Source organism: Anas platyrhynchos, chromosome 8, assembly GCF_047663525.1.
Source record: "Anas platyrhynchos isolate ZD024472 breed Pekin duck chromosome 8, IASCAAS_PekinDuck_T2T, whole genome shotgun sequence".
Lineage (NCBI taxonomy): Eukaryota > Metazoa > Chordata > Aves > Anseriformes > Anatidae > Anas > Anas platyrhynchos.
Genome location: NC_092594.1, coordinates 11884362 through 11899820, shown reverse-complemented (window position 1 = coordinate 11899820; position 15459 = coordinate 11884362). Strand labels below are relative to the sequence as shown.

The 15459-nt window shown below is 34.4% G+C and overlaps 1 long non-coding RNA gene across 2 annotated transcripts in view; it reads left to right on the top strand.

Moving 5' to 3' along the window:
- Window positions 1-15459, top strand: part of LOC119717642 (uncharacterized) — a 550393-nt gene that overhangs the window by 313615 nt on the left and 221319 nt on the right. For both annotated transcript variants that reach the window (XR_011811091.1, XR_005267607.2), the window contains exon 7: window positions 15087-15189. This is a non-coding gene — a long non-coding RNA (uncharacterized lncRNA). The remainder of the gene's footprint in view (window positions 1-15086; window positions 15190-15459) is intronic.

The window sequence follows — 15459 nt, the reverse complement described above, 5'->3', positions numbered from 1 at the left end:
TATTTCTACTTTTTTGTCTCTTCTCAGACTTCTCAGATAAATCTGCCTAGAGTAATGACAATGGAAATCATGGTTGAAATTCAGTTTGTTAACAGCATTTTGAGATGATAATTTTTATGTATGTAGGCAGGTATGGATAACATATATGCAAGTACTTATTTGTCTATTATATTCCTAACTGTTGTGATAATCTGGGCATACTGCTGAAGATATTCCTTGCTTAAACTTGTGATTTTTACATTTGATTTAATTATCTTCAGAGGTAGCTGAAAAAGTATTCTGTCCTGCTTCAAAATGCAGTTGATTTTCTTGTTCTAATTAACCTTTGTTCAGAGCTTCATAGCCATAATTTTAATTGATTAATTGCTTGTAAAGCAGTGACATTTTTGACTTAGTATTCAACTGTGTCCCAAAGTACATTGTTGAGGTTTTTTTCCCAGGGTTGGAATTAGGAAGTGCTTTTCTCTGCAGCACTGTTTGAACTGCAGCTGACTGCCCACTGACAGGTATGGAAGTCACTGTCAACAAGATTTAAAGTTGCTGTCATGTTTACACAGCCACATAGGAAAGGTTGAGAGAGGATTGTGATTTTGTTGAAATTAAGTACCGACAGTTACTGGACCATAGCAGTATGTATTGGTTATGATTAATGTTTGACATCTGCATCTTTTTGAGATATTTTAACCACTTTTCTTGTCAGATGAAAAGTGCACTGCAATATGTTTCTAATCATTTTTTTCTTCCAGTATGCTGAAGTTTGTAGTTTTGAGACTGAGCTATTAAAGCCATCCAAGTATTTAGTTCTGGACCCCTGGAAGGATTTTCAAATACATTTGGACAACTGGGAATTATATGTTTTAGTGTTGAAAAATCCCACTAGACTAAATACAATTTTAAAGTATTCAATACTTTTAAAAGTCTACCCTTGGTTCTCTCTATGGTTCAGAAGCATTTATTTCTATTTTGTTCCCCTGGCAATTGGTGTTGAATACTACCAAGAAGGATATGTTAAAGAATCTTTCAAAATGTAACCCCACCATTGCCATTGATTTTTTTTTATTATTTTTTTTTTCCTCTGGTACATCTCTCTAATAATGCCAACTCATATATGACAATTTAATGAGAATATTATTTTTTCACTGAAGCTAAATGGGAAGTATAAAAACACTCAAAAAACACATCACAAGCCACCCCCCAAAAAATAAGAGAAATGGGACTGAGAGCTCAGATTCAAAGCTATGGCTATGTATCTGAGCTCTTTCACACCATAACGTGAGCCAGAGCAGCATGTCTAAAGGGAAACCAACAGTGCTCTCCTGAGCTCCACCATGCTGTGTAGGTATAGCTATTGCTAAGAAACCAACTTAAGCAATACTGTATAAATAATAATAATTATTGTTGTTGTTGTTATTATTGAGAAGGGTTGATGGATGCTGTGAATGCTTTTCCCATGGTAAATAGTGAGCTGGAGGTTAGGTGTGGGCATGTAAGTGGGTCAAAATCTTTAACTGAAAGTTCTGACAGTCTTTACCCCCAAAAAAGAATTTGAAAGTTCATCATATCAAGTTTTCTGGAATAATGTATACACTGCAATGGCCATAGTGGTAAGACGTATTTTCACTGGTTTGTTAGGGAAGCAAAACAACACCAACCCAAACTTATCACAACTCTCAAGTGCATTTCTACTTGTGAGACTAGCAGCAGCAATGTACTAATTATATGAACATCAAACTCGCACTATTTTGTTTCTGGACACCTCACCAGATACCAAGAAAAATGAAAAAAGCATACAAAATTAAAGAAAATGTAAGCCACACAAAATATCATTTTAAACTTCCTGTAAACTGCTTAGGATATAAAACAGGAGAATTCATGTACAGCAAGTATTTATGAAAGTAAGAAAATGCAATTACTAGTACCTAATAAAAGAAGTAATTGCTCGATACTTTTGGTTAAATCATCTTTTTAAGGACTGCCTGAAGCCTGTAAAAGGTTAACATTCTGTCACGTAGAACTACAAGCACAGAGTTTAGAATAGAATAAAATAGATTAGTTCAATTGGAAGAGACCTACAAAGATTGAGTCCAACTGCCTGACTACTTCAGGGCTAACTGAAAGTTAAAGCATGTTATTGAGGGCGTTATCCAAATGCCTCTTGAATGTTCACAGGCATGGGTTATCAAACACCTCACTATGAAATTTGTTAAATTTAAATTTAAACAAATATATCACAGGCTGATCTTAAATTGTATGGAATGACTAACTTACCACCACTAATTTAATTGTTTTAATGCCTATTAGCAAATAGCAGATATTCCTTAAAGTATTTGCCAAAAATCTTCCTTTGATACTATTTAAATCTTCCTCCTTCATCTAAGCTGTTAATAAGAGTAGGAAATTAGGACCTCAACCCTTCATTGGGAACCAGGTAAATTTTACACTATTTTAGGGATTTCTTACAGACACAAAGAACACTGGACCTCCATGAGATGATGATTCTAAATCTTTTGTCAATATTTTACAAATATCTTTAAAAGTAGGTCCGAATTTGGGTAAGAATCCATCCAAATACGCTCTAGAAGTTTCAGAGCACAGTCTCTTCAGGTAGAGTTTATTATATTGTCCAATTTGAAGATATTAATAGAAGGAGTTTGGTTTTTACAGATTCTTCAGGAAAATGAGTGGGGGCCATCAGAAGGCAAGCAGAGGCTTGACAGTCACCATCATTCTGACTTTTTTTTGTACTGAAAATTTGAGACTTGTCTGGTTTCATTTGTGTCTTTTTAGCTCGTTGATTATAACACCTCCTCTCGAGAAAAGAACATGAGCAGGGGAGTTTGCTAAGCTCCATGTGCATTTCATGGAATAGTTTAAAACCTATCCATTTCAAACAACAAAAATCTTTCATCTGAGGAGGAGAAACTACAGTGTGGTAGTGACCATCACTCCCAATGTAGTAGTACCAGTATCTAGCTTTCATGGTAAGAAGAGAATATTAAGAAAAAGACATTTTACATGTACATTTGTGACTTTTTTTTTTTTTTTTTATGGTCAATTTCGTTTTCTTTCACTTGTAGAGAAAAATATCTAGAAATCTGTGCATAGGTCCTATGTAGGCGACCCTATGTTACAGAGCCAGAGTCCAATGTGCTCAGGTGCTGCTGTGACACCTTCTGCTTTTGTTATTGTGTTTTAAACAGTGCTGCCGTTGTAACAGCTTTTTGTTGTTTCCTGCTTGTAAGAAGTTTATTTGCTATTTACAGAATTGTGTAATGCTAATTGTGTTTTGATGATTGCTGTCACATTCACTAAAGGGGGGTTGAACTTGCCTCACAACAATAGCAAGAATACTCATTTTACTGTGCTTTGACTTTGTCAGAAATCTGTAGAATGTCTTATGCCTCTTTTGAAATTACCATGGTTTTTTGTTTGTTTTTTTTTTTTTTACTTTGACACCTAATACTGCCTTGAGTTACAATCCTGTATACGTGGACATTGCCATACTGATGGCCATTTCAAAATACGACCAGGTCTTGTAAGTTGTGTACAGCAAGTCACAACACCTCACAGCTCTGTATGCACCAGACCACACACTTTAAATATCATGTTTTTTCCCCCAGGTTTTCAACGTGCATTGAGATAACTCTAAGTCAAAATGCATACTGCAAAACCCCTCTGATATTTTGACTACTTTGAAATCCAGGTCCAGATTTTGGAATTATTGATTGAAGGTGAGATTTTGATCCTGAGCCCTGAGAGATCTGCATAATTTGCATAAAATTTGAATGTGCCTCTCTGCCAGGACTATCCTGTTACTTTCTTGAGGGTTTCCTACTACGGTAAAAATAGGACAAAATTAATAGTAAGCCAGAAAATGTTCTCTATATACATTCTACTTTTCTCATTTTAGTGAAGCATACTGATATATACTGTTTTCTACTGGGTTTTTGAACAGCATCCATAAATATTCTATTTTAGTCACCTAGTAAACTTGAAATTTACCTCTATGCCTTACTAGGTGTCATAATCAGTTAGCAGGTTAATCATCTCTAGTGACATCAATGCCAGTGAATAATACTTCAAGGTTCTATCTGAAGTTGATGACCTTGCAGTCAAGGCATATTCGGGAGATGCATTCTGGCAGGGGAAAATTTGTCTCCTTTACAGTTTTTGTGATTTTACTACTGCTTTGTCTACTTTGCATTCCTACTGATTTATATTTCATTCCCCTATATGTTGTATGATGTTGATGCTGGAAGACCAAACTTGGCTTTTCTTCTAGGTCATAAAGTATTGTCTCTTAAATGATTAGAAAAACATAAAATATTTACAGTACTTATTTTCAGAGTGAAGTAATTATAATCCCTCCTTCATATATCTGTTAATGAAAATGTTGCACATTAGTTACAATAGCATTAACACTGCTTTGATTACAGTTTTGTTGTTTTGTTTTGTTTTTTTTTTTTCCTTGCAATGTAATTTGTGTGTTTGATATGTCCAGGGAGATGTAATCAGAAGCTATGATATTTGTATATTAAAGTTATGCAAAGCATTACAATTAAATAAATTATCTGTTTTAGCATTGTTGTTCATAACCTCTAAACTAAAAAAAAAAAAGTCTTAGCATGAAAAATAGTTAGAAGGGCTAGTGGATGCACAAGCAGGTAAAATGTGAAAAGTGATAAGATAATTGTGAACCTGCCGTGTGTCTAGGGATACAGACATCAGGGAACAATGTTAAGCACTTCATCATTCCTGCCCTCCAGTGTCTGATGTTTCTGATTTCTTCTTTATTGATTTCAACTAAAGAAAATATAGAAGAGTATAGAGGTGACCCATTTTGTTGACAGATACACATGTTAGTCTTGTACTCAGAGCAAATAGCTTCAACATTGGGAATAATGGCTCATAGGGAAGAGATAAATACAATTTCCTGTGATTTCTAAACATAGTGAATCAGCAGGCAGAAGTTAAAGACATGGTCTGCTTTCATAGTTTCCACTGTTTATTATTGAACAGACTGAAAAATTAACAGGATATACTGTAAACAAAATCCAATGTCAAACTACCAGTCTTCATTGTATGATTTCTGTAGGCCTGATCAGCTCATGGTAAGTGGTGCAACTGATGTCCTGCACAATATGCGATTATTTTATATAAATGAAAACTGGGTATAAAACATTGCTGTTTAAATGTGCTGGTGCATTATATCTACCTTTCCTTGGGCTGGGTGCTTACAGGATTATGGTGAATTTCAGCCTAGGGCACTAGCAGAGGATTTTTCTATTGCATTCCTTCTGGAGTCAGTACCATGTTTTTCCAGACTGCACTTATAAAATGTCAGTGGCAGTTATTTTGAGTCTATGCATGATATCATCCATCAGGGAAATAATTCTTATATTTGTCTCACATGGTGAAAAAGAAGGCCAAAACAGTGAAGTAAAAACACAGCATCTGAAACAGTGAAGAACAGTTGCACAGTTACATTGGTATCAGTTTGATTCATAAAACAGTCATGCCCTACTTTCATATGGCTTCCATTGTTTGCTTAGAAAAATGTTCTTTTCAGGATGAATTATATCTTTGGAAGTGCATGAAATCCCCCTTCCTTTATGCTCAGCTAGTCAATTTTCCAAACAACTTACTAAGGAGGTGTAAATTGTGAAATAAAAAGAGGAATTCCTGGCCTCAAGGAAAACAAAATCCTGTGTTTTTCGTTTGTTTTGTTTTGTTTTTCTTTTCAGGGAAGAATATGCCCTGAATTTTCAGTGTATTTTTGGTGTGACACAGTTGTAGGCTCAAAAATGTCTTACTTTGTTTTGTTCTGTATTAGAACTGATTGTGAATGAGAGATCAGACTGAGTTACAGGTGAGCATGCAACAGGAATGTGTTTTCTCATCTCAAAAATGTTTTTGAGATGGGAAAACATGTTCTTATATTGTACATGCTACTTAATGTAATGTACTAATCCCTTTCTGCACACTGTTCCACAGCCTGACCAGTTATTCTGATCTTGAAGATCAGATGTTACAAGACCACATGCATGAGGTGCGGAAAATGAAGCTGTTCTGATTTTAAAGATGCTGTACATGCAGATCTGCTCCTAAAGAAGATATGACTGAACTGGATTTTTATATATCTACTTACCTTTTAATGCACTTTCATTTCTGATGCTTTCAGATAGGCATACATCTACCACAGTTTATTTTGTGCCAGGTTTATGGCTTGGGTATTTCCTCTATTCCAAATGAAAATATTTGCTGTTCCTGAGAGGAAAGGGTTTTCCTTATAGAAGACAATTTTTTTGGCAAGTCTAACAGTTTCTAACCTGCCAAATAGTTGTGATGAGATGTTGGTGTTCCCAGAAAAGTGTTCAGTGCCTTTTATTTGAGTTGGAAGTAGAACTCAAAGGCAATATAAACTTTAGACAAGAACCTTTTACAGCTTCACCAGCATCTCTTTAGCTAAAGACCTAATAAGAAAACAGGTATGAATCTTAGTCTTCTGCATTCCACAAACTACTGGTTTTGTTTTTTGTTTAATCCTTTCAGCAGAATCCTTAACAAAACACTTAGGATATTTTTCCCCTAATATAAATTGTATGTAATGCCAAAAATAGATTTTCTATTGATATAACATTCTTTTATTGCTTTCATTAAGGAATAGATTGCCCTTTGATATGCCTAAATCAAAGGAAACTGTAATCTAGAAATTGATTTGTGATTTATAAAATCTTATATATTCCAGTCTCTGCAAGCTTCTCTTCCTCATTTCTATTGAGATGGAAATGAAAATTATTACATGCAGAGATCTAAAACTAGAATTATAATTATCTAACTGGTAATTAAAGGGAAAGAGACCATTAGATAGTATTCTAATTTTCTCTGTGAACACAGTGTTAGCCTGGATGTTCTAAGCCAATGTTACATAAAAATAAATAAATAAATAAAGGTAAAATTAAAAAATGGAAAGATTGGAAATGCAAAGCTATTCAAATAGCAGGGCCCCCATTCCCATGTTATTCTTTGATGATTGTCTCATCCTTGAGGTAAAGATTTTAAGAAATAGGGATTTGTGTGTGTGTGTACACAAACCTTTATTTACTTATTTATTTTAAGTAAAAGCTAAACATTTTCCAAGTTATAGTTCTCAAACTGAAAAGAAGAGGAGCTCAATTTTATTATATATAAATAGATCTTGTAATTATTTTTAGCATGGATAAGTTATTTGATTAGTGGTATATTTTAAATATGGAACATGTTGACTGGAAGGCCACATTAAGACAGTGAACAGTGTAGGTTAAAATAGCATCCTTTTCTTGAGATCTTTAAATGACCCTGCAAGAAGCCAATTGCTTTTTGCTATTGGACTTCAATATTGGACTTCAGTACAGGGTAGTGACAGGATATTTTTAGATATTCTATTAGTCTTTAGTTAATCTTAGTGAGCCAGTTAATGAGTGAACCATAGTTGCGTGTACACAAGGAAACTAACCAATTAAAACTACAGAAAAAAATACATGGAGTTAACCTTAAGAGCTTTCTTTAAGCTTTCTAAGCAGAGATAAAAGGTCATTTATACCTCTTGGTACCTTTTGTCCTTAGTTTCACAATTTCTGGTGTCAAATTCTCACTGAAAAACATAACTCTATTGTAGTTCTTGAGGTATGAACCCCAGGAAGATCGCTGGTGGAAGTATTAGTTATTTGTAGACTGTAAAGTCTAAAAGCCCTGATGAATAAGAACTAGAATGGTGTTTCAATACCTTCATATCACACTCCTACTATCAAACCTTGGTGTTATTTTTCTTTCCAGGTATGATTTCTTTTTCTTCTGAAACAGAACTGATACTACCTTTTATTATGTATTTCAATTGCCACTAGGTTTCCGTCTGCACAGAGAAGCCAGTGACACATTAGTTCAGAATTCTCCACGGCCCTGGGATTGTAGACAGCAAAACTTAAAGGATGTTAGTTATTTGTTAAATATGAGCAGCCTTTAAAGCATTTAATGCCATTTTAATTTTTATCATTTGCATTACTGTAGCTTAACTAGACCTGAGAGCACAAACATAAATACGTGACACATTTACTCACTAAAATGTGCTAGATCTTTCATAGTAAGTTTTAATATTTGCAATGAGGAAGTGACTGACAGTTAAATGTACTAGGCATGTTGGAGCAGTCTTAAAGACTAGGCCTTTCCTTACAAACCATTATCTTTCCAGGAAAGGAATTTAAATTGCGAGATGAGTGAAAGTGAGCTTGTGGGTTTAATTATGTTTTCAAATATCTCTTCACCTTAGAAACCTTGAGGTGTCTGACAAAACTCAAAATGACTTCAGTGAAGCTGAGAATTTGCTCTTGGTTCTTAACAGCTTACGTGTCCCTTACCTGATTTATTTTTCATTTTTATGGGTTTTATTTGTTGGCTTTTCACATGTATGAAGTGACTATGGCCACTGATTTTGCATTTTCTTCCTCTTTTTGCACAAGTGCATTTTTACCCGAATCTTTTTCCCTCGTATGTGGCATGGATGCTCTGGATACATTTTTAAGGCTTCTATTCTAAAATTATAAGGTTATGTTTAGGGTATGACACCTAATTCATTCATAAGAGAATAAAAATGCTATCATACTTAATGAAGTATTTTCCAGTTTCTCACAAATGGTAAACTCTTCAAAGGGTTTTGAAGGGTTAGGGACAGAGTTTACCTGTTGGCTGCAGATCAACCGCAATGCCCAAAATCAGGTTTATGACCTTTAATACTTTCCAATTTCAAGAAGATGAAAAATAGTATAAAACCTTTTTTTTTTTTTTTTTTTTTCAGCATACATTTTTCTGTAACTGACTTTCTTATTGAACTGCATTTCGTATATGAGACCAAAATCACAATGCAGCTCAAAACTTTCTGTAAGTTGCTTGGTCAAGATATTTGGTTTTTGATTTGTTTTGTTTGTTTATTATTTTTTTTTCCAGAGTTAAATATATGCAACAGTTTCAAGTACCTTTCAGACAACCAGATTAAATACACAGATCATTACATGTAATAAATTGTTGAAAGTCTTGCCATTTTTTTAATAATTGGATAATCCTCATATGATCTGTATCAATGGAACTCCAAACATTTCTTTAAATTCATGTTCTGTATGGATGACAATGAATACTTAAAATTATTAGTGACTTCTGTAGGCTTTTGTAACCCAGACTATATGACTGTCTGCATTGGCAAGTACTGTGATGCCTTGACAGCATAAATTTGCATGAACTCCTCTGTTGCTCCACAGAGCTAATCAGATGATGCAGAGAACCTGACATCCACACTATGTGAATTTTGGAGTTGCACTTTGGACTTAATTGATCTGTTTGCATGGCCTAAATGTCCATTAGCAGCTAGCGTCATTTTACCACTTGCTTGATCTAAAAGCCCTCTGTACAATTCAAAGAATGTAGCATAGCAAATAGGGGCAATTTAGAAGTGTACCTCAAAAACATACTCCTGACACCAATGAAATTCTTATGTAGATGCACCCTTGAAGTCTAGTTGCTAGAGAAAAGGAATTGGGGGGAAAAAAATGATCCTGGATCTCACTGTTGAACACTCAGAAGTAACTGGAATCCTCTGGTCTTCAAAGACAGTTAGTAAATTTTATTGAGAGGGGGACAAGAGAGCCACTTTATTCTAGTGTTTAAAGGAGAAAATATTTAAAATTTGCACATCCTTCTAGTAAAAGAAAATGGAACTTAGTATCAGGCATTGTTTTGGATGTGGAGGCTGGCATAGTTCTGTCAAGTAACAAGCTCAAATGTAGTTGCTTGTGGTAATCTCATTCACGGGACTTGAGCACTTGCCCTGCCAAGTAGTGTTGAAGAATAAAAATGCATTAATTAAAAACTTGACTGAAAAGGCACTCACGTGATGGTAGAGAGGAAGCACTCTTCTGTGAAACTATGGAGTACGGTTGTCCTGTGCTGCTGCAAGTTTACCCTTCTATTTGCATACTGGAGAAAATATGTTGACAATATAGGCATGAACACAATGCCACGGGTCCATATTCAACCCTGGTGTTAAATTTAATTGGGATTTAAATGTTGCATCTAACAATAAACTGACAGAAGTTACACAAATAAGTACTACGTAGAATAGGGGTATCTATGTCTTAGTACGTTCAGGAAATCACCATTGAAGTCCAATTACATGCTACACTTTCAGTAGCTCTGCAAATAAGATTAAAATTCCAGATTTTAGAGAATAAAGTTGATTACTTTCTCATAATTATTTGCATTAGTGTCAGTTTCTAAGTATCTCTGATCAAGTTGTTTCTCATAATTGGTGTATGCAAAGTATACAATGCCACTTACTCGGCAAGGTCATAGTTGTAACAGCCTTGTCATGACTGGTGAAAATTCTACCCAGTGAATACAATATTCCAATTATTGACATATTTTTTTTTCCTCAATTTGCTTCAGAAGTTATTTATAAAATTAATATGATTGCCATTCTTTGAGTACTGTCAGTATTCTGCTGGAAAATACGTGTTCCCTCAATAAGTGAAAGAAATGCATCTCTGTGTTCAGATGTTTTTTTTTTTTTTTTCTGTATTTTATATACCTCTGATTTTATCTTTGAAGTTTGAGGAATGTTGTTCATTATATTTCAGGTGCTACTGTACATCAAAGTAGTTTCTATATGAACAAACTTTTAATTTGGCAGTGACTGACAGAGAACAGCAGATTGTCTGTAATTTTATTTTATTTTTTTAACAAAAGAGTTGTGAATAATTTAATCCACAAGATATCAAATTATCAGTTACAAAAGTATTAAAGTACTCTATACCTATCTTCTAGATTTTAGCACATGCGTAACTTATATTTTTAGCTAAGATTTTAGCATACACTATTAGGTCTTGAAAGCATGAATGAGAATTTCATGAGTACTCACCAGTGCTGTCCTTGTTTCTCCTTACAAATACTTTAAGGACTCCTGTACAGTGATTTATGACAGTAAAGAGAACATTTACATTTACTACTAAGGTATTTCTTTGGGCTAGGTACAGACATTAGAAAGCATACCAGAAACAACAACTTTCTCACTTCTTTGTTAGCCTACATGTGATTAAAGTAGAACTTCACAATTCCCTTTAAAAAATGGGAAAAGATGAATATCTTACAGATACCCAAGCTGAGCTCTCCGTACTTGGCAACAGAGGTTATCAAGTTGCTCTTAGTGTTTGAGCTTCATAACTCAAAATAGAACAGCAGTATACAGATGCTGCAGGTTTGAGATCATGTGAACACTGTCATTCAGATAGAATGCTCCCTAACAGAATGCCAGCATAAATCTGTTGTTCATGCCTTTATGCCACAATCAAGGCTTCTGTGATCATAGGAAGAGCCTTCGAATACTCCTGATGTATTCATGTATTACACTCCTGACTCACAGAAACTCAGAAAATATGAGAGGTCACTTGATTCTTCACTTTGTTCTGAGGCAGGGTCAGTTATAGCTATTCTAGGGAGAACTGGCTGTAATAATTGGTTGTGACCTTGGTTACAGTTATCAGGAAATAGTGGAGCTCAAGATCCTTAGTACAGACCCTGCACTTCAGGCAGGCAGGCTTTGGCTTACTCAGGGAATTAGAAAGTGGGATCTTATAAGAGGCACCTCTGAAAGGTGAAGGAGCTTATGAAAGTAGGCAGGTCTTTAAGAACGACCTCTGCCAAATGCAAGAATGATCCATCATGATATTCAGGAGAGGGTGTCCTGCTGGGAGACTGACTTAGATGCATAGGAAACCCATGATTGAGCTCCAGTGGAAACGACAGTACATAAAAAAAAAAAAAAAAAAAAAAAAAAGAGTTCTAAGGGTTGGGATTGCCATTCCCTCTCCTACTCTTAACTTTCAGGGTTCCTACTTCTTTTACTGTTGTTTATATGTTGTGTTTTCTACATCTTAAGTCATTTGTATTCTCATCTTTCTGTTTAGGCTTCTTTCTTGAAGGGCTGTACTCATATTAGACTGAGAAATGTTTTTGAGACCAGAAATACACTGATCTATGTTTCTCAGCTGTTCTGCTTTTAGACATTCATTGGATTAGGTCTAAACAACATGATGTTTATGGCTTTTTTTTTCATTCATATCAGCATGTGATCAATTCCAATTCCTTCTATTATTTATTTATTTATTTATTTATTTAGGAGAAGTGGTCTAAATAGTCACTTCTCATCTTGGGTTAGTGCAGCTGATGTTCCTTTTCATATATTATATTTTACACCTCTTCATTTTTTTTTTTTCCCCCAGTTTACACAAATCTTCAGTTTGTAAAGATAATTTGGAATTCTATTGCATCCTTGCAGTCCTTCCCACTTTCATGCCATCCTCAGCTTTGGCAAATACACTCTTGTCTAAGTCAATAGTATTATTAATAAAAAGGCTGGACAAATCCCAAGCCACATGAATTTCTGACAGGTCAGCCTCCTTTGTCTTTGGTTAACAAACTATGAAAAACTAGTTTCAGAATAAAGTTATTCAGCCAATTTTTGCACCTGCATTTTTGCTGTTTTACCTGTTTTACCAGTGTGCTTGTAAAGTATTTATGCTAATGTCAAGTGAGATGCTGTTAAAACTTTCATAAAATCAGGATGTAAGAAGGTTCATTTCCTGTCTTTTAAATGTAGAAGCTCCACTACCATGTTGCAGAAGGAAATTAAATTTCAAATTTGGTTTGACTTAGGTGTTTACAGATCTATACTCTTGCTTTTTTTTTTTTTCTTTTTTTCTTTTTTTTTTTTTTTTGTGCTAATTTCTGAATGGTTACAAGTAGATGGAAAATTTATTGCAGAAATTTTGGAACTGAAGTTAGCTCTCTGGCCCATAATTTCTCTCTTTTTTTTTTTTTTTTTTTTTCTTTCTTTCTCCTTCTCTGTCTTTTTTAATACAGGTGCTTTGTTCACCCACTTTCCATCTTCTAGTCATCTCTAGTCCCCAGAGATGACTATAAACAACTGATAAATTGTTTTGGCCAATTCTTTCAGTATCCTAGAATAAAACTGAGCATATTCCAATAATCTGGAAACATGCTACTTTTCAGGCAGCCTCCCACATAGTTTACTTTTAAGGAAGTACACCATACTTCAAATTTCATTTCAGCTTACTTTTTACTGAAGCACAACATCCAAAAAAAGCTATAGCTTTTCATATTGTGAAAATCTGACACCTTCCTTATAGATCCAGTTTTACAGCTACATTTGTATGATCATTGAAATGACCCATAAGAATGAAGGCATAAAACAAACAATTCATTTAAGAACTTAGGAAAAAAATGAGATGAATAAGTTAGTATTGCAATTTATATGGGTGCAGGAGATTACTTAAAATAGTCAAATTTATACTCTATTTCCAGATTCTTATTGATTATTGTTTTAAATGGAATTATTACTACTTATAAGGTTTACCCGGCCATTAATGTGTACCTCGACATCTGTGGTGCAGTTTAATGGAAAGCATCGTTGATGCAACTGTTTCCTCAAGGTGTAAAATCTAGAGAAGGGAGAAAATGATTAGTCACAGTGACAGAGTGAACATTGGGGAATTACTTTTCTGTGCATATCATTAAAAGATCAATAAGATGAATATATAGAGGCCAATACTATTTACTGTAGAAGTAGAAGAGAAAAAAGAACAGCCATACTTTGCATGACTTAGATTTTGCTCTTTGATCTAGTCCTCTTCTGTGATGGAATTTTGAAGGGCTGTGATAAAGGTCACCTTTGCTGTTCGGTGTTTGTTCTCATCATAGTCCTAGTGCACATTTGTGCCTCATGCAGACTAAGAGTCAGATAGCTTAGTTTTAAAATGTAAAATTTACCTTCATAGATTGTATTCATAAAATTAATTTTCTGTGCACTCTATATCAACCTTCCTTCTACATCTAAAAATAAAACTGTGTTTGTTGTGCTTTACTTTGGTTGACTCTAATAATATATTTTTTTTCTGTTTGAGGTTGATGTATGCCTTAGTATATAGATAAGTCAGGGAAAAAAAAAAAAAAAAAGGAAATAAAGACAGAAAATTGATGCCAAATCTACTAACTCTTCATCTTGCATTGCATGTGGGAGATTATGTTTCAGTGGTTCCTCTGTGAAGGACTACCACAGAATACAATATATCTATGGCTAGTGTTACACTTAATTAATACAGACATATTACAAAGATTTAATATATGTAATATGCTACATATATCCAGGTATTTCTGTTTTGACTAATGTTTCTGATGCACCCAGTTGGCCATATGCTTACGGAAAAACCTGACACCTGCATGCTTCAAGACAGACATGTTATCTTCAGCCATGCAAATCTGCATGCGTATTTGCATGTATTTTGACAAGTAGTTTTAGTAGAGCTTGATGGAACATTTGAACAGGATATCTTTAAGTCTACTAATAATAGTAACTAGGCCTGTAAACCAATTGTGCAATGCTTTAGGTTAATCTGGTAATAATAATAACCACAGATACTGTTTTTTTGAGGAAATGTCTTCATTTAACACCAGAATACAGACACTAGTATTGACACTGCAATAGGTAGTGAAACAGCATAGCATGTTAATATCAGAAAATAGCTAATGTGCATAAGACCGGGATATGGTAAAGAGAGTCAGCAGTTTGGTAAAGACAGTAATTTGTTTCTTAAATCCAATTTAAATGGTGAAGATTTTTTACTGAATAATAATAATAAAGTGTTTTCACAATATGTCTCTTTAAAACTTTTATAGGTTTTGTTAATGCTTTACAATATCTTTTATCTTTGTAGAAAAATAAGGTGGATATACCACTGTACAGAGTGCTGAGATCTATTGATATTCTCACTACATACACTGTGACTTCAAAGCCAAGTTTGTAACAGTACTACAGATGTTGCAGGAATAGGCCCAAGTTAATTGGCAAATGTTATTTTTCTATCTGATTTAGCAATTATATTTACATATATGTATTACATGTTGCATGAATTGCCTACATTGTAAATCCCATTATGCATCTCTCTTCAGAATGTTAACGTAATGTTTTCTGGTTTTCCCTCCTGCAGTCCATTGCAATATGTGAAGAAAGCTCTGTCCAGGCCCTTCTCCATCCCTACTGAGGAGATGAGCTACAAATGCATCATTTCTCATGTATCATTCTGCACTGCTGTGAGTACTGATATACACTGATAACTGCTGTTTGTCTGTCCAGCTCTAGGGTCTGGGGGAGAGGCAGATGAATGTTGTGTTATGGCACCTTCTATGTATAGTGCTAGTCTTTGGCCACCCACTTTCAGCACAGTCATATTCTGACCACCAAGATTTTATGTTCTTGCTCCTTTCTTATGGCTATAATGACTATAATTATTATCATTGTCTTAGAGAGTATGTAACAGGATTTTTTATTTTTTATTTTGTCAACGATCTCTTTTATTCCTT